Source organism: Syngnathoides biaculeatus, chromosome 18 (assembly GCF_019802595.1).
Source record: "Syngnathoides biaculeatus isolate LvHL_M chromosome 18, ASM1980259v1, whole genome shotgun sequence".
Classification (NCBI taxonomy): domain Eukaryota; kingdom Metazoa; phylum Chordata; class Actinopteri; order Syngnathiformes; family Syngnathidae; genus Syngnathoides; species Syngnathoides biaculeatus.
Genome location: NC_084657.1, coordinates 18,894,221 through 18,920,546, shown reverse-complemented (window position 1 = coordinate 18,920,546; position 26,326 = coordinate 18,894,221). Strand labels below are relative to the sequence as shown.

General features: G+C 39.8%; 1 protein-coding gene across 5 annotated transcripts in view; it reads right to left on the bottom strand.

Moving 5' to 3' along the window:
* drd1b (dopamine receptor D1b) overlaps window positions 1-26,326 on the bottom strand; it is a 112,955-nt gene that overhangs the window by 42,213 nt on the left and 44,416 nt on the right. For 3 of the 5 annotated variants that reach the window (XR_009792457.1, XR_009792456.1, XR_009792458.1), the window contains 2 exons: window positions 12,905-13,008; window positions 12,441-12,728 (listed from right to left, as the gene is read on the bottom strand). The exons of 1 other annotated variant lie outside the window; for it this stretch is intronic. The gene's annotated coding sequence lies outside the window, so the exon portion shown is untranslated. Of the gene's footprint in view, window positions 1-12,440; window positions 12,729-12,904; window positions 13,009-26,326 lie in introns of those variants that run through there. One more of the 5 variants, XR_009792459.1, reaches the window with a different exon arrangement.

The following is a 26,326-nucleotide window of genomic DNA, read 5'->3' as shown; positions in this document are numbered from 1 at the left end:
CCAACCCATCCGTCCATCCATTATCTGAGCTGCTTATCCTCACTAGGATTGCGGGCGCTCTGGAGCCTATCCCAGCTATTTTTGGGTCAGAGGCAGGGTACACCCTGAAGTGGTCGCCAGACAACCATTCACACTCACACCTTTGATAATTTAAACTAGTCTTCAATTAACCTACCATAAATGGTTTTTGGATGTAGGAGGAAACCAGAATACCCGGAGAAAAACCCATGCAGATATGTGGAAAACGTGCAAAACTCCACACAGAAAGACCGGATTGGAACCCAGAACCTTAGAACCGTGAGGCTGATGTGCTTGACTATAAATGCAAACAAAACAAAAGATGATGTTTTCCGGTCATGCAAAGAAGAGACCTGTGAATGTTCTAGAGATTTGTACTGTACAGCATGAATAATTTGATGGACAGTATGGTGTCATATTTCAGTGAGTGGCCTTCTTGTCAATTACCTTCCTAAAAAATGTGAGGTTAAAGTAAGGGTGTAATTTTTGGAAATAAATCTTCTTTCTCCTTTCAGACCCGACATCTATTCTCTGACATTTTATCTGTTTGATACTGGTGACCTTTTGCCGAATATCTGCACTATGAACATATTAGACTGTGTATATCACGGTGCACTTTGTTGTATTTCAAATTGTGAAACCTCAACATCACTGTTTATTATACACACACACACACACACACACACACCACACACACACACACACACACACACAGTATAATGTATAAAAGCTGGCTGGCTGCCACTTGCCAATACAGAGACCAAATCATTTCTATCCTTTCACTCAGACAGTTATCTGAGGTATGCTTTCAACTACATGTGCGCTCTGATTGTATAAAGGCCTGTTATCATTTATTATCTCAGATCACAAGAAGTGATGCTGCAAGTTACAGGACTGAACGTTCCTGGAATAGCTTTCAAAAAGATGAGGAACTTAAAAGCACTTGTCGTCTTGGTTGCTTTTAAAAATATCCTGTGTTCCTTCAACGCTTCAAGTTTAAGGCTGCTATCTCTGCCTGGTCTCGCTTTTAAAGAGATAGAGGTCAATAAGTTAAAAGGTTAAATAACAAAAAATATATATATTTTGAACAGAAAAAAATGTATATGCACAGTATGTACATATTATAGTACATTGATTAAAAAGTGTAATTTGTTCCATAATTCAATTTACTCATGCAGTCTTTTACTGGAATGGCATTAATGCTAACTATCTGGATAACCAAAATAGCAGCACCTACTGAAGCATGTAAACGGGGTCTCTCAGGGTAAAGTGTGGAGTTTTAGCATATGTTATTAACAAGTTCCCTGAACATGATCTTATGTCTTTTACCATGACCAGCATTCCAGTCGAGTCAGACACAGAATCACACCACAATATTGCATGAGTCAATTCTAAAAGTGCGGAAAGCTACGTTACTTATTAGCATCCACCTAGTTTACCTCACGTTTAGCCATTTCTCAATTTCTTCATAGCAGTCCCTTTTATATACAGTAGACCGCCATGTATTTGTGGTTTGGGATTTACTTATCTATTTTTTTTTTTTAAATCTACAGATACTTGCTAAAAAAAAAAAAAAAAATTACAGTTTTAGTGCTCTCGGTCTTTGATGGACATTTTCTAGGTTAGGCAACAAGTGGAATAGTAGCTATAAGTAATATACTTGGTGAAAATGACACAGTGGATTCATTTGGACTAGTAAATTCCTATTTAACAAAAAGTCATTTTTGGCATTTCTAGAGTGTTGCGTCTTTTATGGAACTAAAGGACTCAAGACAAGGGCTACACAGATAGATGGATGATGCATCTACTACAGTAGAAGTGTATGTACGTAGACCATCAAAAAGCTGTTCAATACAAGATACTATACAATTTCAAACGCCTTGATGAGGATGTTAGAGTGCATTGTAAGTGTATACATATGCAGAGTGAATAAAATAATAATCAGCTTTTCTGAATGGAAAGCATTTTCCGACCATGTTGTGTCACGTTTTGGAGCACATCACACTGGTCCTCGCAGACAGCGTAATGCAGATTTTACTTTCAGCACTCTGTGACCCCCCCAGAGGCTCTTTCATAATGTACACATTACTTTGAGGTCGCTAGGTTGCTGGGTTGAAGCTGATGTGAAGTGATGGTGTTATTTTTAAAACCTCCCCTTTTTTTATAGCCTATGACGCATGATACAAGCGAAGGAGGGAGTGAGAAATGTTCCACATGTTTACGTTTGTTGTGCGCCTATTTTAAAGTATTTTTGAAGAGAGAAATTTTGAACTTTAGGTTTATATTTCAGAGACTTGCTGAAATACAGTCATCCCTCAATATTTCCCAGTTCACCTTTTGCTTGTTAAATATCGTGTATATATATATATATATATATATATATATATATATATATATATATATATATAATATATATATATATATATATATATATATATATATATATATATTATATATATATATATATATTATATATATATATACACACATACACACAGATACTGTGAAGCAAATATCGTATGCTAATCGAACATATCCAACCACTGCTTGTTAGAACAAATTGTCATCTTGATCTTTCAACCACTTCATTAAAAAACTGAATATTGTAATAATTAACACATTATCAGCACACCTGCAGGTAGCATTAGCATGACACATCACGGTACACCACAGTGGCTAACGATATAGCCTGAAAATAGCCGATCAATGCCATAAGTGCATTTCTATGTCACTCAACCGAGTGGACCCGCCATTAAAAGACTTACATACGTTCACGAATCTAACAAGAATGGGTTGATGGTGACTCTATATTGTTTGTGGATGATGACGACCAAGCATGATACTTAAAAACGTACTGTATGATGGATTCAGTCGATTGAAAGATAGTCTGGAACGCACCCCCCACAATAAACGAGGGTTTGTGTATGTGGGAGAACGCTGTGTACCTGGAAAGAAAAGCTATTCAAGCACGGGGAGAACCTGCAGCCCGAGCAGAGACTCGAACCGCAAACCTCAGAATTTTATGGTAGGTGCGCTACGCACTATGGTATCATGCTACATCACACAAAACTCTGAATGAGAGGATCACAAGTGTGTTATAGTTTTGACGAAACTCATACCACAGACTCTTTAAAAAAAGGACTACGAACTGTTTTAATTAAATTTGGGGTCAGAAATAAAATAAACTTCAAAAGCACATTTTGTCTCATTTTAAGGTGACCATGTAAGTGGTCTTCAAATTCAAAAATACCACACCATTTGTTTCACTGGACTTAAATACAAATAAAATAAAAAAAACACTGCACACACTGCAGACAAATGCACAACATATATTAAATACGTAAGACTTAACACCTCATCGATAGATTACTGAAAACTTTGTGAGCTGGCTTGGGGCTTGCAGAGGGATACACAAATCATCCAGGGCTTATTGGGAAGAGTATCATCCCTTGACATTTTTACGAGAGCATTAATAATTCTAACAATAATTTAGTGGTCGCCACGTTTCAAATACATCAAGGAGGCGAGATGTCTGCCCTTTCTTGTGCTGTCTGAGAGGGAAGGGCATTTTGAAAATAAGATCTTTTATTTGCCCTGCAGCACCAAACCCTCACACGTAACCCAACTTATTTCGACATCAAAAGCAGACTTTTAAGCCCAATGTCAGATTGGAAAATGCTTTTTACATTTCTTTTTCTCCCCATGATCGCTGCAGGGCAAAAGTTTACCAATAAATAATGAAAAATACTAAACAGTTAAGGCATTTTTATGAAACACGAGAAGTTTATAGAAAAAAAACAAGCTTAACAGAGGTAATTAAGCTAAAAAAAAAACTGAAGAAAAAATATAAAAGGGCATCTCAAACTTGCAAACTATGATATTATTATCGTACCTGGATTAAAATATTTAACCACATAGATTCCGTTCATAGATGGAAATGTTTTATGGAAATGTTTATTATTTTTTTTTAGATTACAGCATTAATTTAACAGAACCCCCAAATTTACCATCTCATGGTTTTGGAATATTAGTTAAGAAACAAAAATTTTATTCTTTTATATGAAAATTAGGAGTGGATCAGCTCCAGAGCATTGGACTCACAGTTCTAAGGACCTGGGTTCAAATCCCGGCCCTGCTTGTTTGGAATTTGCATGTTCTCCCCGTGCCTGAGTGGGTTTTCTTGGGCACTCTGGTTTCCTCCCACATCCCAAAAACATGCAACATTAAGTGGAGACTCTAAATTGCCCCTAGGTGTGATTGTGAGTGCATCTTTTTGTCCCTATGTGCCCTGCAATTAGCGAGCAACCAGTTCAGGGTGTACCCCGCCTCCTGCTCGTTGACAGCTGGGACAGGCTCCAGCACTCCCTGCGACCCTCGTGAGGATAAGCAGCTCAGAAAATGGATGGATGGATAAAACTTAAAGGTGATTAATACATTTTTTCAGAATGCAAATAACATTAGCGATAACAATGTAGATATGTGATATTAGGCGTCGCAGTGACATGATAAACACGATGCCACACACTGTCGATGAAAATGTTCAACATAAAGAGACGACATATTAAAAAAAAATAACATTTTTACCCCTCTCAGGGCCTTAAGCAGCATTTAAACTTATTAAAACATCTCTTTCAAAACACATTGTTGATATATTGGACAAAAAAAATGCAAATGTAAAATGTTTGAAAATTATTGTACATATTGTCGTGGGTGTGCATTGGATGTGGCTGCTCTTGAATAAGTGTTTCTTATTTTATTTTCCTTTGAAAAGTGCCGTGACACCCCCCCCCCCCATTTCCTAAATCTGAGCGCATTACGTTAAATACTCTCAGTCGTATAAAAAGATTTTTTTAAGTCACTATGAATGGTTCCGCCAAACCAGAAACATGCTAAAAGTAGCAAGGGAAACAGACAAGCAGAGGCATCAAGGCATGTTTAAAAAAATATGAGTGTGGAGTAACAACGGTGCACAGTAAGAGAGTGGAAGAATGGGATTGCACCAGCTCCCCAGATCAACTCCATGTCTTCACAGCAATTTCGCATTTCATTATAAGAGATGAAATGTTGACAGAGAAGACCTCAAAGTCCAGTTCATTACAAAAGTGTCCCACTTTCCTCTGAGGGTTTATACTAAGTCCTTTTTCAATATTGCCACTCCTTTATGACAGAGGATGGAGATAATGCTTGGAAAGAAAGGAGATGAGAAGATAATGAAGGACAAAGGTCAAAGGGTTAAATGTAAAACTTAAAAAATGTGAATTTTTGCAGAAGCTATGCTTTTACATGATAGACTGACCCTCCAGAAAGGACAATTTCTTTTTCTACTTACGGGTCATACTGTAAATCCTTATCTTTGTGTCTGAAAGGTTTCCTGATGTTCTTTGACCTAACAGGTTTTTATTTTACACAACTTTGAAAAATGGGTTTTTTTGCAGTCACGTAACAAAGGAAAATTGAGCCCGCACTGAAAACCAATTAGGATCGATTTAGGTTTGCGTGAGGAATCCTGTGCGAGTGCAAAGTTTCCCGCAGCTTCCTCACCCAACAGTTTTTAGCAAGTGTTTTTTTTGTTTTGTTTTGTTTTTGCATCAGCAAAATCTCCAAAACACATTTTCCAAAATATGTAATTATTTTTACTCACACATTGGAAAATATGTGAAAAAAATTGAGTTACACAGGTTATACGTTGGAAGAAGTCCCCAGTTTTCACAAATGCTTGGCTTTTGAGCAGGTGTGTGACAACTTTTTATCTTCACTGTTGACAGTTCATGTCCTTCATGTCTAATATGAGTGAACTACAAACAGCTATTACATTTGTGACTGCTGCATACTTCCCCACAAACTCCAGTGGGAAAAGTATGACTGACCCCCAGTGAATTTTCCTGGGAAACGACATTTTTAGGCTCCACATACACAGGACAGTACGTATTATTATATATTTTGAAAGCACAAACAAAATGGCACGGTTGTCAAGGAAGGAGCGCATTTCCCTGGATCCTGATGCAATATTAATAATGCAAGGCAAGGAAAAGGGTGACAGCCCCATTCGTTGACTCTACTTTTCAGCTTGAGACTTGTCACGTTTTACTTTTCAGCCCCAACTATAAGTGAAATTATTGGGAAAGTTATTATTGCAAAACAGTATATACTAAAAAAAAAAAAAGTTTTAGAACACAGTATAATGTGCAACAGTCCAGTCGTGTCGGTTGGAATGCGGCAAGCAGCCCCGAGACTAACAACTTCATGCCATTACAATTGATGGAAAGCAAAGAGGGAAACCTCCTGATGGTGTGAGCGCCATGGCCCTGACTGTTAATGGCCTAACATAGATTACCTCTTTTTCTAACAAAGACTGTCACAGTGTTCTAAGCATAAACCACTTCGACTGAAATGTGAAGTGGGGAGAGAAAAACATGATAAATTAGGTGCGCCACACAGGGCTAATGTTTTTCTTTAAATCCGCAGTGGACAATTTTACACACCAGCAGGTCTAAGTAGTGGCAGCAGCGAGCTCGAACATGGGTCGAGTCAAAACGTGGCGCATTAAAGCGACCAAGAGAGCCCATATAAGTGTCAAAACTTGATCCCAAAGCAAAATGTTCCCGGAGACATCGTTCACTTTTTAAATCTTTGTTTGAGAGGACCCTTTCGCATCATTTGGTCCAATTACAGAAGCTTGTTGGTGGCTATGCAGTACCAGCAAATACCCGAGGGAGGTATTGTGAAGACAGTGAATAAAAAAAAACAAAAAACTTCAACCTTGATAATTTCTCAAGCGCTTCTTTTCAACTAAGTGGACATCGTATTTAATGACCAACGTGAAGCAGAGAAGAGATTATTATTTGTCTAGTGCCCCAATTTGGTGGAATGGTGGAGCAGCTGGAAATCGTTGTCCCCACGGTTCTGAAGTCCCGGGTTCAATCCCGGACCCGCCTAAGCGGAGTTTGCATGTTCTTCCCGTGCCTGCGTGGGTTTTCTCCGGGCACTCTGGTTTCCTCCCACATTCCAAAAACATGCAACATTAATTGAACACTCTAAAATTGCACCTAGGTGTGATTGTGAGTACAGTTGTTTGTCTCGATGTGCCCTGCGGTTGGCTGGCAACCAGTTCAGGGTGTACCCCGCCTCCTGCCCGATGACAGCTAGGATAGGCTCCAGCACTCCCCAGACCCATGTGAGGATAAGCGGTCAAATAAATGGATGGATGGAGGATGCCCCAATTTGGATGTATCGGTAAACAGATGTTTTCATTATTTTGTAAACAAGAGACTGCACAAGTGTATAAACGGTGTCAATTCCACAAATATTTTGGATTCACCACACCTCAAATTAGAAAAAAAAAACCTGATGAATAGATGGACTGGTAGATATTCAGATTGATGGATGAATTAATGGAAATATAATATTCCATTAGTTTGATGATTATAACTTACAGGAAATGAAAACTCCAAATTGACCATCGCTATAAACTAGAATATTAGAACACAAACAAAGAAAAAACAATGCAAATTAATTTTCAATGTAGAAATTGGGCAGGAATTTGCCCTCTAAAAGCAAATGTTTAATGAATCTATGTATTGAAATACAATAAATGGGCGTTTCGAATAGAGTCTAATCTATTGTGATGTGCCTGTATAGGTGGATCTTAAACTTCCTTACATCATCATTTCTTGTATTAAGATTAAGTGGAAATATGCAATGGAACGTAAAACCATCACGAGTGAGGTCATACACAATGCACAAAGCCTGGAAAAAACAAACAAAAAATGTCAGCTTCGTCTAAATACCAAGGAATGACTTCAGGGAGCAAAAACAGGAAGCAAAAGTTCAAAAGCAAAACAATGAAGTTTACACAACAAGTTAGATATAAAACAATCCAATTTCAGGCTGAATAAAGATAGCCAGTCGTAAAATCAAATGTCACATTTTTGTCTGCCTCTAACATTTGGTGCTTTGTGCAGTTTGAACATTGACTTTGGTTTGAAAGGAAGAATTTGAGGACTTCTTCCACTTTCTTTTGAGAAGGGGTAGAAATAATACCAATTTAGTGTCCTGTTTTCATTTGCGGGTTGCATTTGAGATCCCTTGTGGACAAAAACATTAATTCTTGAAATGGTTAATAGCAGAGGTCTGGATTGGTGGCTCGTTTTCAAATTTTCACTTCAATTTAGTTCAATTGGACTGAGGTTAGGTTGAATGCAGCCCGATGGGGGCACAAACCAGTGCAATCTGTAGGCCATTCCCAAGCCCGGATAAATGCAGAGGGTTGCGTCAGGAAGGGCATCCGGCGTAAAAACTGTGCCAAACAAATATGAGCGTTCATCTAAAGAATCCCATACCGGATCGGTCGTGGCCCGGGTTAACAATGCCCGCCCCCGGCACTGCTAACCTGCAGGGCGTCGGTGGAAATTCAGCTACTGTGGGTCGAAGACAAAGAAGAGGAGGAAACCGGATCCGTCGTCAGAAGAAAAAGAGGAATGCACAGAGCCTACAACTGAGTGTAGGGACTTTGAATGTTGGGACTATGACAGGAAAAGCACAGGAGTTGGTTGACATGATGATTAGGAGAAAGGTTGATATTCTGTGCATCCAAGAGAGCAGGTGGAAAGGAAGTAAGGCTAGAAGTTTAGGAGCAGGGTTTAAATTATTCTACCACGGAGTAGATGGGAAAAGAAATGGAGTAGGGGTTATTTTAAAGGAAGAGCTGGCTAAGAATGTCTTGGAGGTGAAAAGAGTATCAGATCGAGTGATGAGACTAAAATTTGAAATTGAGGGTGTTATGTATAATGTGGTTAGCGGCTATGCCCCACAGGTAGGATGTGACCTCGAGTTGAAAGAGAAATTCTGGAAGGAACTAGATGAAGTAGTTCTGAGCATCCCAGACAGCGAGAGAGTTGTGATTGGTGCAGATTGTAATGGACATATTGGTAAAGGAAACAGGGGCGATGAAGAAGTGATGGGTAAGTACGGCATCCAGGAAAGGAACTTTGAGGGACAGATGGTGGTGGACTTTGCAAAAAGGATGGAGATGGCTGTAGTGAACACTTATTTCCAGAAGAGGGAGGAACATATAGTGACCTACCAGGGCGGAGGTAGAAGCACACGGATGGATTATATTTTGTGCAGACGATGTAATCTGAAGGAGGTTACTGACTGTAAAGTAGTGGTAGGGGAGAGTGTAGCTCGACAGCATAGGATGGTAGTATATAGGATGACTCTGGTGGTGGGTAGGAAGATTAAGAAGACAAAGATAGAGCAGAGAACCATGTGGTGGAAGCTGAGAAAGGAAGAATGTTGTGCGGCCTTCCGGAAAGAGGTGAGACAGGCTCTCGATGGACAACCGAAGCTCCCGGAAGACTGGACGACGACAGCCAAGGTGATGAGAGAGACAGGCAGGAGAGTACTTGGTGTGTCATCTGGTAGGAAAGGGGAGAAGGAGACTTGGTGGTGGAACCCCAAAATACAGGGAGTCATACAAGGAAAGAGATTAGCGAAGAAGAAGTGGGACAGTGAGAGGACTGAGGAGAGGCGAAAGGAGTACATCGAGATGCGACGTAGGGCAAAGGTAGAGGTGGCAAAGGCTAAACAAGAGGCATATGAAGACATGTACACCAGGTTGGACACGAAAGAAGGAGAAAAGGATCTCTACAGGTTGGCCAGACAGAGGGCTAGAGATGGGAAGGATGTGCAGCAGGTTAGGCTGATTAAGGATAAAGATGGAAATGTGTTGACTGGTGCCAGTAGTGTGCTAAATAAATGGAAAGAATACTTTGAGAAGTTGATGAATGAAGAAAATGAGAGAGAAGGAAGAGTTGAAGAGACAAGTGTGAAGGACCAGGAAGTGGCAATGATTACCAAGGGGGAAGTCAGAAAGGCACTACAAAGGATGAAAAATGGAAAGGCAGTTGGTCCTGATGACATACCGGTAGAGGTATGGAAGCAATTTGGAGAGATGGCTGTGGAGTTTTTGACCAACTTATTCAACAGAATACTAGCGGGCGAAAAGATGCCTGAAGAATGGAGGAAAAGTCTTCTAGTTCCCATTTTTAAGAACAAAGGGGATGTTCAGAACTGTGGGAACTATAAAGGAATAAAGTTGATGAGCCACACAATGAAGTTATGGGAAAGAGTAGTGGAGGCTAGACTCAGGACAAAAGTAAGTATCTGTGAGCAACAGTATGGTTTCATGCCTAGAAAGAGTACCACAGATGCATTATTTGCCTTGAGGATGCTCGTAGAAAAGTATAGAGAAGGTCAGAAGGAGCTACATTGTGTCTTTGTGGATCTAGAGAAAGCCTATGACAGCGTACCAAGAGAGGAACTGTGGTACTGCATGCGTAAGTCTGGTGTGGCAGAGAAGTATGTTAAAATAGTACAGGACATGTATGATGGCAGCAGAACAATGGTGAGGTGTGACAGAGGAATTTATGGTGGAGGTGGGACTGCATCAGGGATCAGCTCTGAGCCCTTTCCTGTTTGCAGTGGTAATGGATAGGCTGACAGATGAGGTTAGACTGGAATCCCCTTGGACCATGATGTTCGCAGATGATATTGTGATATGCAGTGAAAGCAGGAAGCATGCAGAGGAACAATTGGAAAGATGGAGACATGCACTGGAAAGGAGAGGAATGAAGATTAGCCGAAGTAAAACAGAATATATGTGTGTGAATGAGAAAAGTGGAGGGGGAAGAGTGAGGCTACAGGGAGAAGAGATAGCGAGGGTGGACGACTTCAAATATTTAGGGTCAACAATCCAGAGCAATGGTGAGTGTGGTAAGGAAGTGAAGAAACGGGTCCAAGCAGGTTGGAACAGCTGGCGAAAGGTGTCTGGTGTGTTATGTGACAGAAGAGTCTCTGCTAGGATGAAGGGCAAAGTTTACAAAACAGCGGTGAGGCCGGCCATGACGTACGGATTAGAGACGGTGGCACTGAAGAAACAACAGGAATCTGAACTGGAGGTGGCAGAAATGAAGATGTTGAGGTTCTCGCTCGGAGTGAGAAGGTTGGATAGGATTAGAAATGAGCTCCATAGAGGGACGGCTAAAGTTGGATGTTTTGCTGACAAGGTTCGAGAGAGTAGACTTCGATGGTTTGGATATGTTCAGAGGCGAGAGAGTGAGTATATTGGTAGAAGGATGCTGAGGATGGAGCTGCCAGGCAAAAGAGCGAGAGGAAGACCAAAGAGAAGGTTGATGGATGTGGTGAGGGAAGACATGAGGGCAGTTTGGTTTAGAGAGGAAGATGCAGGAGATAGGCTAAGATGGCAAAAGATGACACGCTGTGGCGACCCCTGACGGGACAAGCCGAAAGGAAAAGAAGAAGAGGACTGAGGTTAGGTTGGGAAAGTAAGAGTATGACTGATTCCACCCCTGCTCCCCCTTTTTTTGTTTAAAGAAAAAAGATTATTAAAGGATGGAATGGTTTGCATTTATCAACTTCTTACCTGTTTATTGTCGTAGCAGTAAGGTGGTTTTTCACTAAAACAAACTTTTAAACCGAGTGATCAATCATCTTAGCCAAAGGATAACAACAGGGGGTTGTTTTTTTTTTTATTGTATTAGAGTCCTTAATTGGTATATTTTGCAGATTTTATTCTTATTTTTTATAATTCAATATACAGTAAAATAAAAATTTCCATCGATGTGATACATGACAATATGGGCTCGGTCTGTGGGTGTGGGTAACCCAACTAATCTCTAAAGGACAAAATTCATGTTCTTTTTACTATAGAGATGACTCACGCTATCACTGTGTGTAATTAATGAACCGCATGTAGATGATGCCTCACCTAAATTTACTGCCTCCAGTCAACGCCGCTCAAGTTTATTACACATTCAGCCAGACAAATATTGTTGAAGTGTAATCTGTCTCTTCAAATACGCCTGCACTGACGTTTGAATCGAGTGAATAATTAATGCCGGTGACACTACGCTCAGCCGAATTCTACCTGTTTGCCTCGTCGCCTGCAATCTTGTAGCGCCGTATTGTGCTTGGATTATGATACAGCACTGCGGTGTGTAACTTTTCAAACTTGTAATCGATACAAATACCTCGTGCCTTCTCTGCATCAATCTCTGTTCCTGTGCCATAAACTGCTTCATTATGAATAATGATGCTCCAAACGCAGCAGCAGCCAAAAATGGGGCATGTACTTTTTTCATATCAAACTGGAAGCTGGTTGCAGTTTATGATGTAAATCCTCCAGTATTGAGCGTGTCCTGTTACGCACTGTAAATTCATGAAAGCATAGCTGGAAGGATAAATGGATGGATCGCTGGATCAGTGATTTAGGTGGGTAGATAGGATGGATACCTCAAGAGAAATACTGTGTAGACTGTAAACAGGATTAAATACACTACAGACTTCACAACCAGCATCCGTCTGGCAGATGGTGAACAATTTTTCCGAAAGGAAAGATGTTTATTGACATGTCCCTGTCGAAGGGCTTAAATTTCAAGACAAGGCAAAATGACACCCACCTCCTTCCATTTTGATTTGCTTCCCCCGTTTTGTAAGTATACAGTGGTGTAAAACTCACAATATGTCTTGCAGAGTGTATTATCCATCCCTTGGCAATGATAGTAGAGCTGTAGCGACAGCAGCTCACACAAGTGCACCCGCTCCCCCCTCACATGGCCATCAGTGAGCTTGTGGCACATAGCGACTGTGGACACAAATCCTGGCAGCAAAGGTCATGCACACAAGATGCACTGGCAAAAAAAAAAAAAAAAAAGAATAAGAGTATATGCTGTAGATTGACCTATATTTACACTCAAATTGATGACTGGATAGCTGCCAAGGGTTGTGAACAAAATTAAGCTAAATCTGGATGACAAAAAGAGTCATCACGATGTGACATGGTGACCTCAATGTTTTGTAGACTTACCTGACAGACGGAGACAGTCAGAGCATGAATCTTATCACCCGCAGCTCCTCGCACGTCGGCTCAGCGCCGTGATGTCACAACCTCTCGGCATGCGTGGCGGCAAGCTGTCAGCGGGCCATGTGAGTGAAATGCCACATGCTATTTTCAAAGAGCATGTCCAGAGGATATTGCTTTTAAACTTTCAAACTACCCATCCATCCATTTTCTGAGGTGCTTATCCTCACAAGGGTTGCGGGAGTGCTGGAGCCTGTCCAAACTATTTTTATGTTAATATAGATGCTGAGGGGAAGCATGTTGAGCTAGTGGTTACCACATCTACCGCACAATTCTGAGCGTTGGGGGTTGCATTCTCTGCCTGTACATGTGTGTATTATTTCTTTACTACAAATAATATCATTTCTAATTTTTAATATAAACAATAATTTGTTCATTTATCTGTGGCGGTGACAAAGATCTGCAGAAATGCACTCTTCCACTGGATGGCAGAAGGTACAACTAACATATCTACCCATTTTTACTGATACAATTCAACATTATCTTATCTGTAACAATCAGGCCCCAATTTAACAACTTGAATTGAATTGGTGAGTATTTATTTATTTATTTTTTAAATAAAGTGGACCCTAACCCTAAGCACACAGGCAGTTCATTAACCAGTTTTCCGGGTTGGGTCACATCACTTTCTCCATAGGGAAGATAGTATTATAGACCCTCATAAACACTTTAACTGTCGAGGCAATGTTCAAAGTAATAATTTGAACCATGTTAACGGTCCTTCAAGTGGAAAAGAAGTTGTTAATGTGACTACACTGCTAGTGATCCTCAGCTAGCCTTGGCACAGTAAAAACCTACATTTAGCCACAGCTGCTACATAGGTAGCATGACATTCAGATTAGAATTACTATAACATTAACTTGATCTGTTTTTCTATGTGTGTTTTTGTTTCATGTAAAATCAGTTCAAAATCCAAAAGAAGTGCTAAATGTACTCGTGGAGCAGAAAGGCTACAAAACCCGCATTGCTTCTGAATCCTCTCAGCTTTCTGAAATCCAGCCTTTTGTTTGATAAACGTATGCCCAGTTGTTAGCAAATGTGAGATGATTTTATTTTTTTCTCCCAGAGGAGGATATTCCAAGATAGTTCCATCAAAACTCCTGAAGCCCAAGCTACGAGGTCAGCGTGTGTCTGGGGATGTGCGGGTGTCTGGCTATGAGTGTGCAAAGCAAATCATTAACACCTCTTCACTCAACACCTTCTGTCTTTTGTAGGATGTTTTTCCTCAGGCGAAAACCTGCAAACTTCCCGTTTAATAAATTAACTAGTTCAAACTATAAGGAAGTAAAACTACTCAGCTCTTTAATTGACAGGGAGGGTCACTGAAGTTGAGTTGACTTTGTGGATTGAGCTTTTTATTATTCTTAACTGTCATGAAAGTGTAAACAGAAGTTAACTAGCAGTCAGTTCATTATTTAAATACAAATGAAATGTGGCCCTTGAGCCCCTCCTTCAGATCCTCACTGAACTAATATCTGACCTCTTGTGTTTTCAATTACAAACTTCAGGGAAATTGCACTTTAGAGCTTCCCCTATATTATCTCATGAAAGAAGGGTAACTCTCTCACGCGTTGCTTGTTTTTATTGCCTTTACTTAGAGCTGCCCTTTTCAGTCCGTGACGGTTAAGTCATAAATAATAAGCCCGTTTGTTTGATGTTGAATGTGTGTGAATGTGTTTATTTCTAAAGGCTGTCTCACATCATCTTGTTTCAGCACCAGCGTCAATATTAGGAGCCTTGATGAACTCGGTTTGCTTATTCTTAGCATGGCTAACCACAAACTGAACTCCTCATTATTTCTACCCTCTCACAAACCCACACTGATGTGTTTGCTCAGACAAACAAATCAAGTCTCGTGTCACATTCTCAGCTACGATGGCAGTTGTGATAAAAGCTGATGTGCATTTCCTGAACTTTGCCGGGTCACACACACAACACTGACAACAATGACAACAATATCTTCAGTGGGACAAACTTAATGCGCACACTTGCGGTAAGAGGAAGATTCATTAACTATGAAAACAGTTTTAGTTCTGAAAAAGAGCTCCAAAGATTTGAGATGAGATGTTGGTGCAGTCGGACTCTGTGTTGAAATTGGTGTGCGTGATGGAGGGAAGCGATGAGTGAAGAGTCCAGGAAAGATCATTTCACACTAAACAAGGATGGTCAGTGAATCACAAAAGGAGATCTACGGTCGCCAAAGCAAGGTGGCGTATCAATGTTAGCTCATTTCTTGAGGTAGAATGTATTGTAAGAAAAAAATGTAGACTCGCTAACAGGCTTGCCAGCCAATTTTACACTCATTTGCTGAACTCCCACACGCTCAAAGTCACAGACACCACAGTAGAAAGTAGGAATGCCTACCCCAAGTAAACAAAAATAATAACTCCACCTCACATGTATGTTTTAATGAATAATTAAATCAAAATTACAGTTTATCCAATTACTACATTAATCCATATGATAAAACTTTCTGAAACGTTAAACATCTAATTCCTTGTCTCACTGAAATTAGCCTGATTGAGACAAATTTTCTTTTTTTTTTTAAATACACCAGAATTTCACGTACTGTATGCATGCACACAATCATCCAAAGACTAGATTTAACTTGGGAAAAAAAAAGGGCTAATTTGCAACCCCACATACAAAGCTTGTCTCTCCGAATCAGCTTTATCACTTCAACATAATTCATCAATTTGCATTTTGTAAGATTTCGAGAATAAGTATGAAAACTACAAAATGGTGAGTTTTTCAATGAATAGGTTTCCCGGGATATATATAGATATATATATATATATATATATATATATATATATATATAATATATATATATAATTATTAAATTCTTTGATTCTGGTGGAAATTAGGTCGAGTGAGATGCACTTGTGTGACATGCTGACATCATTCCTGAAGACATTTTGACATCCATAAATGTCAATCATTTCATGCATTTTTTTTTATTTGCTCAAATTACAATTTGTCTACACTTCAAGGCATTCAACTATACGTACAATTGGCCATACGGAATCTGCCACACACAGCTTGGCTTCCTTTATGACAGCCTTGTGTGACTCTTTCTTTAACTACTTATTATTTAAATACAGCGTAACACGTAGTTGGTACGAAAACGACATTGTTCAACTCTCAAGTCATGTCACGGCAAACACAACTGTCATAATAGAACTTTTTTGTGGGTTTCCATCACTGGAGAATGAGTTTAGCGTCTGCCGTGGTCGCTTGTGCGCTGCACGGGCCGAGTGACCGGGGACACGCAGCACTAATGTGTGCCGACAGCAAATCAATACTTGATAGTGTTTCTTAGCTTTTACGGGAGAACTATTTATATCCGACTGCGGCGTCGCTTTTCAAAGCAAGTCAGATATTTCCATGAGACAAAGGAGCTGTGCTTCAACGCCACACTGTGTTGATGGCACCATAGGCATACCAACACATTGGTGAGGGATTGGGGAACCTTTCTTTCTGTCATGGACCACTGCAGTTTTTAAGAAAGTCCACCAAGAAATACATTAACCCCCCCCCCCCCCCAAAAAAAAAAAAGCCATAATCAAACAATTGTTGGTTCATTGCATATACAAATTTGCATTTAAATAATAACCAGTAAAAAATATTGAGAAAATGTTTCTAGTAGTTTTTGAGTTTAAATGTAATAATATCTTCCTATGATAAACGGATACAGAATGAGTCATTCATTTTTTTAACAAGTTGTAGCCAAGTAAAAGTAGTCAAGCTCCCACAATACAATGAATTTACATATTACATTGAAATCATCACAAACAATTTAATGGCCAATGTAGCAAATTGATTTGAACCTTGCATGTATCCAACAGCAAAAGGGGACCTTTATTGTCAATCATCCATCCATCGATTTTCTTCACCGCTTATCCTTACAAGGGTCACGGGGAGTGCTGGAGCCTATCCCAGCTGTCAACGGGTAGGAGGCGGGGTACACCCTGAACTGGTTGGTAGGAAGAAGTATTAACTCGCACAAAAAGAAGAAAGGCTTATTAGACTTTGGTGAAAGTCAGCAAGGGTATTTTTACATTACAGCACAAATAACATTTCACCTCGCAGTGACTTACATGAAAAGCCAGGTGGGCAGCAAAAGCTGACTTGCCAAATTCTTAAAAATGTGTGCGCGTCTGTGTGGCTGGATGTTGCAAGCCTGCAGTTTGTCAGGGGGAGTATGATAATGTTATTTTGATGCAGTAGGACAATGTGTTGATGCCGTCGCTCAGCGCTTCATCATTGGTCACTCTCACAATCACACAGTTTCTTTTCCTATTCCTTTGTGTGAGCTGTCTGCTCCCCATTACTGACGGTCTTTATTTCCTCCACTCACCCCCCACTTGGCAGCCGTCCCCGTCACCAGGTTAACAAGTGATGCAGCAGAATTAGCAGGTGAACACGGACATAAATCTTACGCATTGACAGCGCTGCTTGTGAGGAACTGCATTGATACGTGACAAATGAGCCACCAAGCAAGGTGCTCTATTTGTCAGCAATATACGCAGGTGAAGGAATAAATGATGGATGGTTACTTCAATTCTTGATCCAAGGAGCATTACACACCACCAGGCCGACAGCTGCCAAACTCCCATTTGGAGTACAGGCACATTTTGTCATTTAGCCAGTAATTATATACACAAACACCCATTTGAATTGTTAGCATTGATGAATGATGATTAGCTTTTGCACTACCACACTGGGACTAGTTTTTAATTCACCACTAATCAAAATCCATCAAGGCTCAAAAGAAAGGTGGCCAATTATATTCTTTACACAAAACCAACGAGGACTCTGCATTATGGGCAGAGCCCCACCCAATCCAACAGATGGAACGACACATACACACAGGCACGCACACACACACACACACACACACACACACACACAGACACCCATGCGCACAATCTCATTATATGAATAGCTGTCACCGCTGTTATTTTTTAAAAAGACAACAAAAGTAGTATTTTTTTCTGAGAAACATGCTTTAGCAGATGAATGATCCCAAGTGATCATAGATCATATGTGACAATTGCGTTGGCACCTGGGGAAGCCATTATTGGGCCCCACATACTCTGTCCAGCTACAAATTGCCACATAAAAGTGAAATGAGCAGGATATTTTAGGAGGGTTAAATTGTCCTGTTCCAGCTCCGTGTCCAGATACAGTCCGCCACTACCCCCGTTTTGCATTCTATGTGCCTAATAGACCTGCTGCACACAGAGCAATGGTGTCAAACACGACCTCACGGGATAATCACTTAAAAAAAATGTGGCTCACACCACAAACGGCGACTGACCTTCAACAGGCGAACTGATGCCCCCAATGTTCTCAGTGCTAAACAGTCCCACCTATATTACCAGATATTTGTTATCGTACTACAAACAAAATGCCGCAATTGTCAGAGAAAAAGAAGACTGCAAAACTAGTGGGGAAAGATCCAACACTCGTGAAAACCAATTTCCAAAACACGCACAAAACTTGACAGTTCAGTCGGGTTCTGCAACACTGCTTGGTTTACAGTGGGCCTTCGTTATTAGAATTTACCGCTTTTTTTTTTTCATTGGACCGTGGAGCAGGTATGATTGAGCCCTACAAACTCTGCCGAGCAACAAATTGGCTTGTAAATGTATGATGTGCAAAGGTGTTTTGTTGCACTGCTGGATATTTCATTTTGAATAGGCTATTTGTTTTGTGATTTATTGAATCACATTTCACTTACAAAATATGTAATATATAAGCCTGTCTCTCAATCATCAATGTGCTCTTTTAATGAGTTCTCATTTCCTGTTACTCCTGACTCTCGGTCCAGGGACACGGTGCAATAAACATTTATTTGACATTGAAACAGTAGGCATGGATATCATTAACCTGTGGTCAGATTAAGCCGTAAATACGCTGCCTAGCAACAGAATGCCATGCAAACGTCGCTCAAGAACAAGAATCAAAGCAGGTCTTTTTTAAAATGCTGTTTGCGAGCTGCTCTCTATTTGATTTATATGTAATGAATAGGAGGATGAATAATATTTAGCGTGCTTTTTATGAATCTGTCTCATTTCCTGTTTCTGCCACCTCTCTTTCCAAGGGCGTGGCACAATCACCTGAGCAAGAGTAGATAGTGATATATAGTAATTTTTCAGTGACAAATTGCTTCGGATTGAGCCTTCTTCACTCCACCTCGCAACAAATAATCATACTGTATCTCACATAGACGAAAAAAAAAAATCTGAGCATTTCTGTTGCTCTTCCTGATGCAGATATTTAAGTAAAAATATATATTGTTCGAATGCAAAGAATTAACTAGCATTACAGGACCTCAGTGATGTCATTGGGTTTACCATTAATGTGGAATTTTTGAGGGAATTTGATTGGTGGTTGCGAGTGTCGCCGGCCCTATTAAACGGGGTCAGAATAAAGGAGACTTGATGCTGCTACGCTGAGGCTGACGTTCTGTGACAGGATCTACGTTACGTAAGGTAGAGGACGAAACCCAAGAGGCACCGAGGCATCTCTGAAGGATTTGTCTGTGGGATACAGAAACACAACCTACAGTTGGTCTTTTTTTTTTTTTTTAATTAAAGAAAACAAAGTAGCATTTTTTTAAGAACAACAATAAAAATAGATGTAGAAAACTGCTACCTTGAACAGTGAAACGCAAGGTTACCCCGGTAATGATTAAATTGAACACACAGGAACTGAGTGACATCACTACCAATTAAGGGGTGCTGCTATAATGATTGATATGAGAGAATGACAACCTACAGTTTTAGAAATTCACAGTACTGTAAAAAAACATAAAAAACCTCAAATTTAATAAATCAACCAATCGTACCCGTAGCAATCAATCCATTTGTCACCATGCGCGGCTGTGTTGTAATCTCGTGTACATTGTGCTTTTGACCTTGCACTACCCTTATGTCAGGATGCGACTCCATAAATAACCAGTGCCACACATTGATTACCGCTAGCACAGTGCAGTGCAATACTGAGCAGAAAGACATATTGGCGGCACAGTTAACACTCGTCTCCCAGTCTCGCGCTCATTGCATTTCTCTCACTTTTCATTATACTCACGGACGAAAATAGGCTGGTCAGCCATCGAAAAAAAGCAACTATAAGGTTTTTTTCTTCATTCAGCCACAAGCAATTAAATCCGTAAATGTGTACAAAAGATAAACAGATGCTACAGCTTGAACCTATAAACATATCCTTTCTACTTGATTAAATTGATTCTTAAATCTGGGGTGGAGTGGTGAATACAGCCCTTAGTGTTCTCTCTGAGTAAACCTGTTAAAGTGAGGTGAGTGGTTGTTCTGAAGTATAGACAAATTCATGCAAAATAATATTCAAGATGGCACTCGTCATCACACGTCTGAAATAGTCCTGTCTGCCTCAATTTAGACAAAAAAATACAAAACACCCTCAAGGTCATCTGATCTATGGTGAAGTTGATTTTTTTTTTAAAACATACCAAAGTTAAATTTATTTTGAGTGGAGACATCAACCGTGTATCACTGGTATGCAATTTTGATGCACAACATATCTACCGAGTTGAAAAACTTGGGCTAGCGTCTCAAAGATAAAAATGCAAAGGAAAGGTAGGCAAAGATAGTGTCTTATACTAATACTGCATCACTGCGATGTTACTTAACTGCCTTGTATTTCAAACCATTGCATCAGCGAAGTCTTACCTTTGTGCATTGGGAGCCATCTTGGTTTGAAAAGCGGCGCCCACAAGCACCATTTTGTCATGTGGCAGGAATTGTTGGACATTTCAAAATTAAGTTGAAGCTATCTTTTTTTTCCAGTGAAACTTACTGAACATTGAGAATTACTTTAAAACGTTTATGTGAGAATCAATTTAATTAAGTACAGTTATATTAAATAATTTAAACTCTTAATTTTTGTTTACACTGACCCAGCTGATTGGCCAGGTGATCCACAAGGTATGTCTCCTCAGATAAAAATCTTTGCTTTATGTTCTGCAACACAACATTCACTTCAACATATTTTATCATTGTTTTCAATTTGCGATTTCTTCCTTCACTCCTTACAGAGCCACATAGAATCTTGGCTGCTGAGGCAGAACTCTTTTTTTTTTTTGTTAAAAAAAAAAAAAAAAAAGTGAACCCCAGTGAAAAAAGGTCAGCTACAACTACTCTACAAGTTATTGGAATTCAAATTCTGTCACATGAACTCATATCATCGTAATACATTCGTAATGTTAAAGGTCAAAATAATCGTCATAAAAAGTATTAAAAGTAAAAGTATTAAGAAAATCTGAGATGTGACTTAAAGTTGTCAGGATGACATTTAAAGTCAAGAAGATGCTATTTAAAGTCATCGTGGTGTGATTAAAATCATCAGAATGAGAATCAGAGCCAACAACTGACGAGAGGAACCCGGTTAATGTAGAGTTAACATAAAACGTCAACAAATGTGCTGCAGCTCTTTTCGGAATCACGTAACTCGTCTGTTATTCTTTGATTTGTTGTGACTCAAATCTGAAAATTCTGATCGCAGGTGTTTGTTTTTTCAATGAACTTGAATGGAAATTCGAGTCACCACCCATTTGTGCATAGCCCTCGTTTGCCCACTCCTGGCTTGGAATGATAAATGACACCAAACAAATCAGCACGATCTGTTTTAACCTGCTTTTAACAACCAACAAAAACAAAAATCTTGCACTCCTCTTCTGAATATTTCATTTCCTAGTGGCAGTAATTCCAAGGTCCCCTCCAATGTTTACACAAGCGCCCCCTCTAATTTTAGGAAGGCAGGCGTAGGTCGTAATGGAAACTGACACTATCTAGCCAGCATTCTTTTTTTTCCCCCTGCAGGGCACGTCAAAGTGAGGGGCGGCTAGTGTAGTGCTAGCCACTCGGATGGTAGGTCCGACATGTCGCATTATTTCCGCATGCGGACGAGAGGCTTCACAAATGTCGAGATAGGCGAGGCTACTTTAACAAGGGCTTACCGACTTTATAGCTGCCGGCGCTGTTAATGCGTAAGCTGAAACCCGTAATGTCGTGTTAACACTACTAAGAGAGGTCTACTCCTGTAACAGCTTTAAGTATTTTCCCAGCTCTGATAACCTCTTATCTGTCATTGTTTCCAAATATAAACCAAATATTAAAAAAAAAAAAACGAATCACATGTTGGCGTCGTCGTAGTCCTAAATCTTGGCTCGGCATTTGAAACAGGAAGTAAAACACACATATTTTGTCAAAACACAACACTTACTATACATTGGAGGCCCCACAGCTCAGTGGTTAGCGCATTGACTTGGTAAACCACGATTCGTGAGTTCGTATCTCACTGGGGGGCCTCCACTCCCTGAGAGGGTTGCCTCAGGAATGGCATCTAGTGTAAAAACTGTGCCAGACAAATATGAGTGTTCATCTGAGATGTTATTCTGTGGTGAGCCATAATGGGACAACTTGATAGAAACATTGATAGAAACATTTATTATACATTAAAGGGGAGCACCACATATTAGCAGTTTGGTACCTATTCGTGGATTTATTTTGGGGCGGGGGGAGTTATCTTTTGTTATTCGTGGAAAATCTTGTCCAGTTGAGATTCCCCGTAAAGTGCCAAAATCATTTATTTCCCCTGTTGCTGCACCTTAGCCCTTGATGCTGCTGAATTCCACATTCTACACTTTGCTACAAATCTCCATTTTAACTCTTGCCTCAGTCACTGCTCGAGTGAAAGAAAAGACTTTAAAAAAAAAAAAAAGGTATATGGTTTTAGGCGGCACGGTGGTGCAGCTGGAAAGTGTTGGCCTCACAGTACTGAGGTCACGGGTTCAACCCCGGACCTACCTGTTTGGAGTTTTCATTTTCTCCCCATGCCTGTGGAACCCGGTTAAAAGTTGGTACAGGTAAAATTTCAGTATAATAGAGTAGTAATTAGGTTATAGGTTTTCTTTATGCAATGTGGTGGAATATCTGTTAAACTGTGTCTGCTGACTGTATTTTCTTTTGGAGGGATTTGTATATAATTGTGTTTGATTCATTTGTGAAAAAGAAATACTTTTGTTTGCCATTTTATTGTTTAAACCATTGTTTAAGAAGGACAGGAAGTCACGTGTTGAGGAGAAAGGGAAAAAGAGAGAGGAAAAAAAGGCGAATGGAGTGCAAGGGACTAGTGGTTGTTGGAGGGCAACATAAGGACAAAGAAAGTGAACGGTGGACATTTATCAAAAGTTGATCGACGTGTTCGACAATGACTATTGAAACTTCAACTAGGATAGTGTGTCGTTTGAGTGGACTACTCAAATCACGCCGTAATGTGGTGGAGTTAGCCGCTACCACAGGGGCTAAGTGCATGCATGGGACTTGGCTTGGGTGCTAGCAACCAGCTAACACTAGCTAGCCAGGCCTGTGTACTGGACCACGAAGGAGAGGACAAGGGCGCTAGCATCGAGCTAACGCGGCTAGCGAGCCTCTGTTTGGACTTTAAGGAAGGAAAAGGGACGAGGACAGTGAGAATGCCGGACAGAGGAAAAACTACCTTCACCTTTCTTCACTCCTGCCTTGGGAGGCACCGCAGTGACATTGGGGTTTGAATTTTGTTTGCTTGCCGACTATATATATATATATATATATATATATATATATATATATATTTGTTTGGGCCCTGCGCATGTGTGGATCGTGTACCAGTTAAATTGACTTTGTTTATTTGACTTTTGTGTATACATGTTTGACTTTTCCATCATTTATTTTGTTATTAAATATTCACACTTTTTGTTACATAACCAGGTTTATTATTTGACTATCTGCAAGACAGTTAAAATAGTGGGGAGTTTATTTGGTAGCTTGATTATTTAAATTAGGATAATATTAACTCATAAGGGGAAATATTATTTCAGAGACTTTTGATACAGAATTAAATGCACAAGTAAAGAGTAAAATTGTAATAGACATTTAGAGTAATTACCATAGAGTTAATTTATTGGTTTCATACTTTGAAGTAAGAAAAGAACTCAGGTGGCTACCTCGTCGAAGTATTTTATACTAGGGAGGCGCTACACCTGCGTGGGTTTTCTCCGGGTACTCTGGTTTCCTCCCACATCCCAAAAACATGCAACAGTAAATGAACACTCTAAATTGCCCCTAGGTGTGATTGTGAGTGCGGGTGTTTTTCTCTATGTGCCCTGAGATTGCCTGGCAACCAGTTCAGGTTCCTAACCCTGGTGACAGCTGGGATAGGCTCCAGCACTCCCCGTGACCCCAGTGAGGATAAGGGGCAAAGAAAATGGATGGATGGATGAATGTATTAAAAAGCAGAAACTTTATGTTGACTGTTTTAGTCAAGAGTCATAACCAAAAACGTTTAGAAAAACGGTTTCATTTATTTTACACTTTATTGAGGCTTGACTTCAATGTGCTGAGAAAACAATGCTACAATTCAACAGATGCTTCGTAGACCTACCCAAAGGAAAAAAAATACATATAATCCAAAACGAAATTGTCCCAGTGTTTGTCCCACCACTGGCCACCGTGGGAGTCGTTTAGCTGTAATGATGCGATACTCAACAAAAGCAGAATGGAGAGACAGATGTCTGCATGGGAAAAAGCCCTGAAGAAATTATGGAAATGGACAAAAGAGGAGGGGGGGGGCGTGTAGCAATTTTCCCTTACAGTGCTCTGTCCTTATGCTCAACTTAACCACTACTCCGGGGTCAGTTCCAGCAAATGCCCAACCTTAACCTTAAAGGACACATATTATGCTTTTTTTTTTTATTTATTTTAAAACATTTCTTAGGGTCTCAATAATTGTTATAATTAATGTTTGTGATGTGTCAAAATATCCCAACTATTTTACACTTTACAGACGTAAGGGTAGATTAAAAAAATGAATTCTTGGTTGTTTAATTTCACACTTGATAGGTGGGAAGGCACTTGAGACGTAACTATTTGTATAAAAGCTATTAAAATGTATTTTCTTTCAAAAAACAAAAGTTGAAACTACTCTGCACGCTTTTGATAATTGGTAATATAGATAACATCACTGAACTATTTTCGCTTTCACAAATAAGCTGTCATTTTAGTGAGGCTGGAGGGAGCCATTTTGAACACTCCTTCACATACGATATTCCAGACAAGATAAATACGGAGAAGAGTAGAAAGAATGAAGCCCTTAAACTTGTATTTTTATTCCTGGCAGTAAGTTTCCCCAAATCTGCTGAGTTGGTTGTTTTTGGTGGTGTTTTTTAGTTGTCTGCAAGCATATCGTGTGCATACTGTAGGTATGAAATGTGGTTCCATTGATGTCTGCTTTGAGAAAGGTTGGGTGTGCATAATTCTTTATAATAGCAAAGCAATTAAAAGTCCTGTAACTCACTTTTTCCTGTCATAACATTTTGTAAGAACGTAACATCCTGTTGTGATGATGATTTTTTTTTTTTTCCAAATGTGGGAGAAAGTTGAAGAAACATGACAAATTTGACCAAACTTTTAATTTTCAACCATGCTGCACAAGGTTATGATGTGACCAGGAGATCTAGTACCTAATATATCTGATCATCCACAGCCTTTACAAGCACATTGTGTCTACTCAGCAGGGGTGCAGTTTAGCGGCCATCATCAAGCCATCCTCTCCGCAGCTCCTGCTGTTCCGAGGGCTGCGTATTTGAGGTTTCGTGAGCAGTTAGCGTAATATATTTTACTAATTCGGCATGTTTTCTTTTACCGCCTGTGTGGACCTGTGTACGGAAAGAAGTCAAGATTTCACGTCTCATTAGAGTCGATAAAGTACCTAAAAGGGTATGTACAGGCAAATCTATCTTTTTTTATTTAGAAACAAATCCAAATCCAAATGGTCTAATCCACACCACATTACTCTGACTCATTAAGTGAGTCTCTCTGTGGTTTTCAAAATCATTCTGAGGATGTAATCTTCACACTTAATTTATGGTAATTCCTTCCTATGGTGTCAGACTTTACCTCTAAGCCTACCAAACCTGACAGCGAGATCTCTGCGGACGAAAATACGTTATAACATATATTATACCGCTGCTTTTATGGAAAGGCAAGTTAAGCATCTGAAAAATGTGATTCAAGAAAGTGAAGCAAATTAGGTGCTCATGTCCCTCATGTCAAGCTCCTCTAACTGTATTTGGTTTGTAAACTACATTTGATTGTTGCTAGGAGTTGTTGTTGATGAAGTGTCATCAATCCATCCATTTTTTTAAGACCACTTATGCAGTTCAGGGTTGCAGGAAGCACAGTGAACTGGTTTTATATATAAATATATATACACACACACACCGTATTTTCCGCACTATAAGGCGCACCTAAAACCCTTTATTTTGTCAAAAGCCAGTGGTGCACC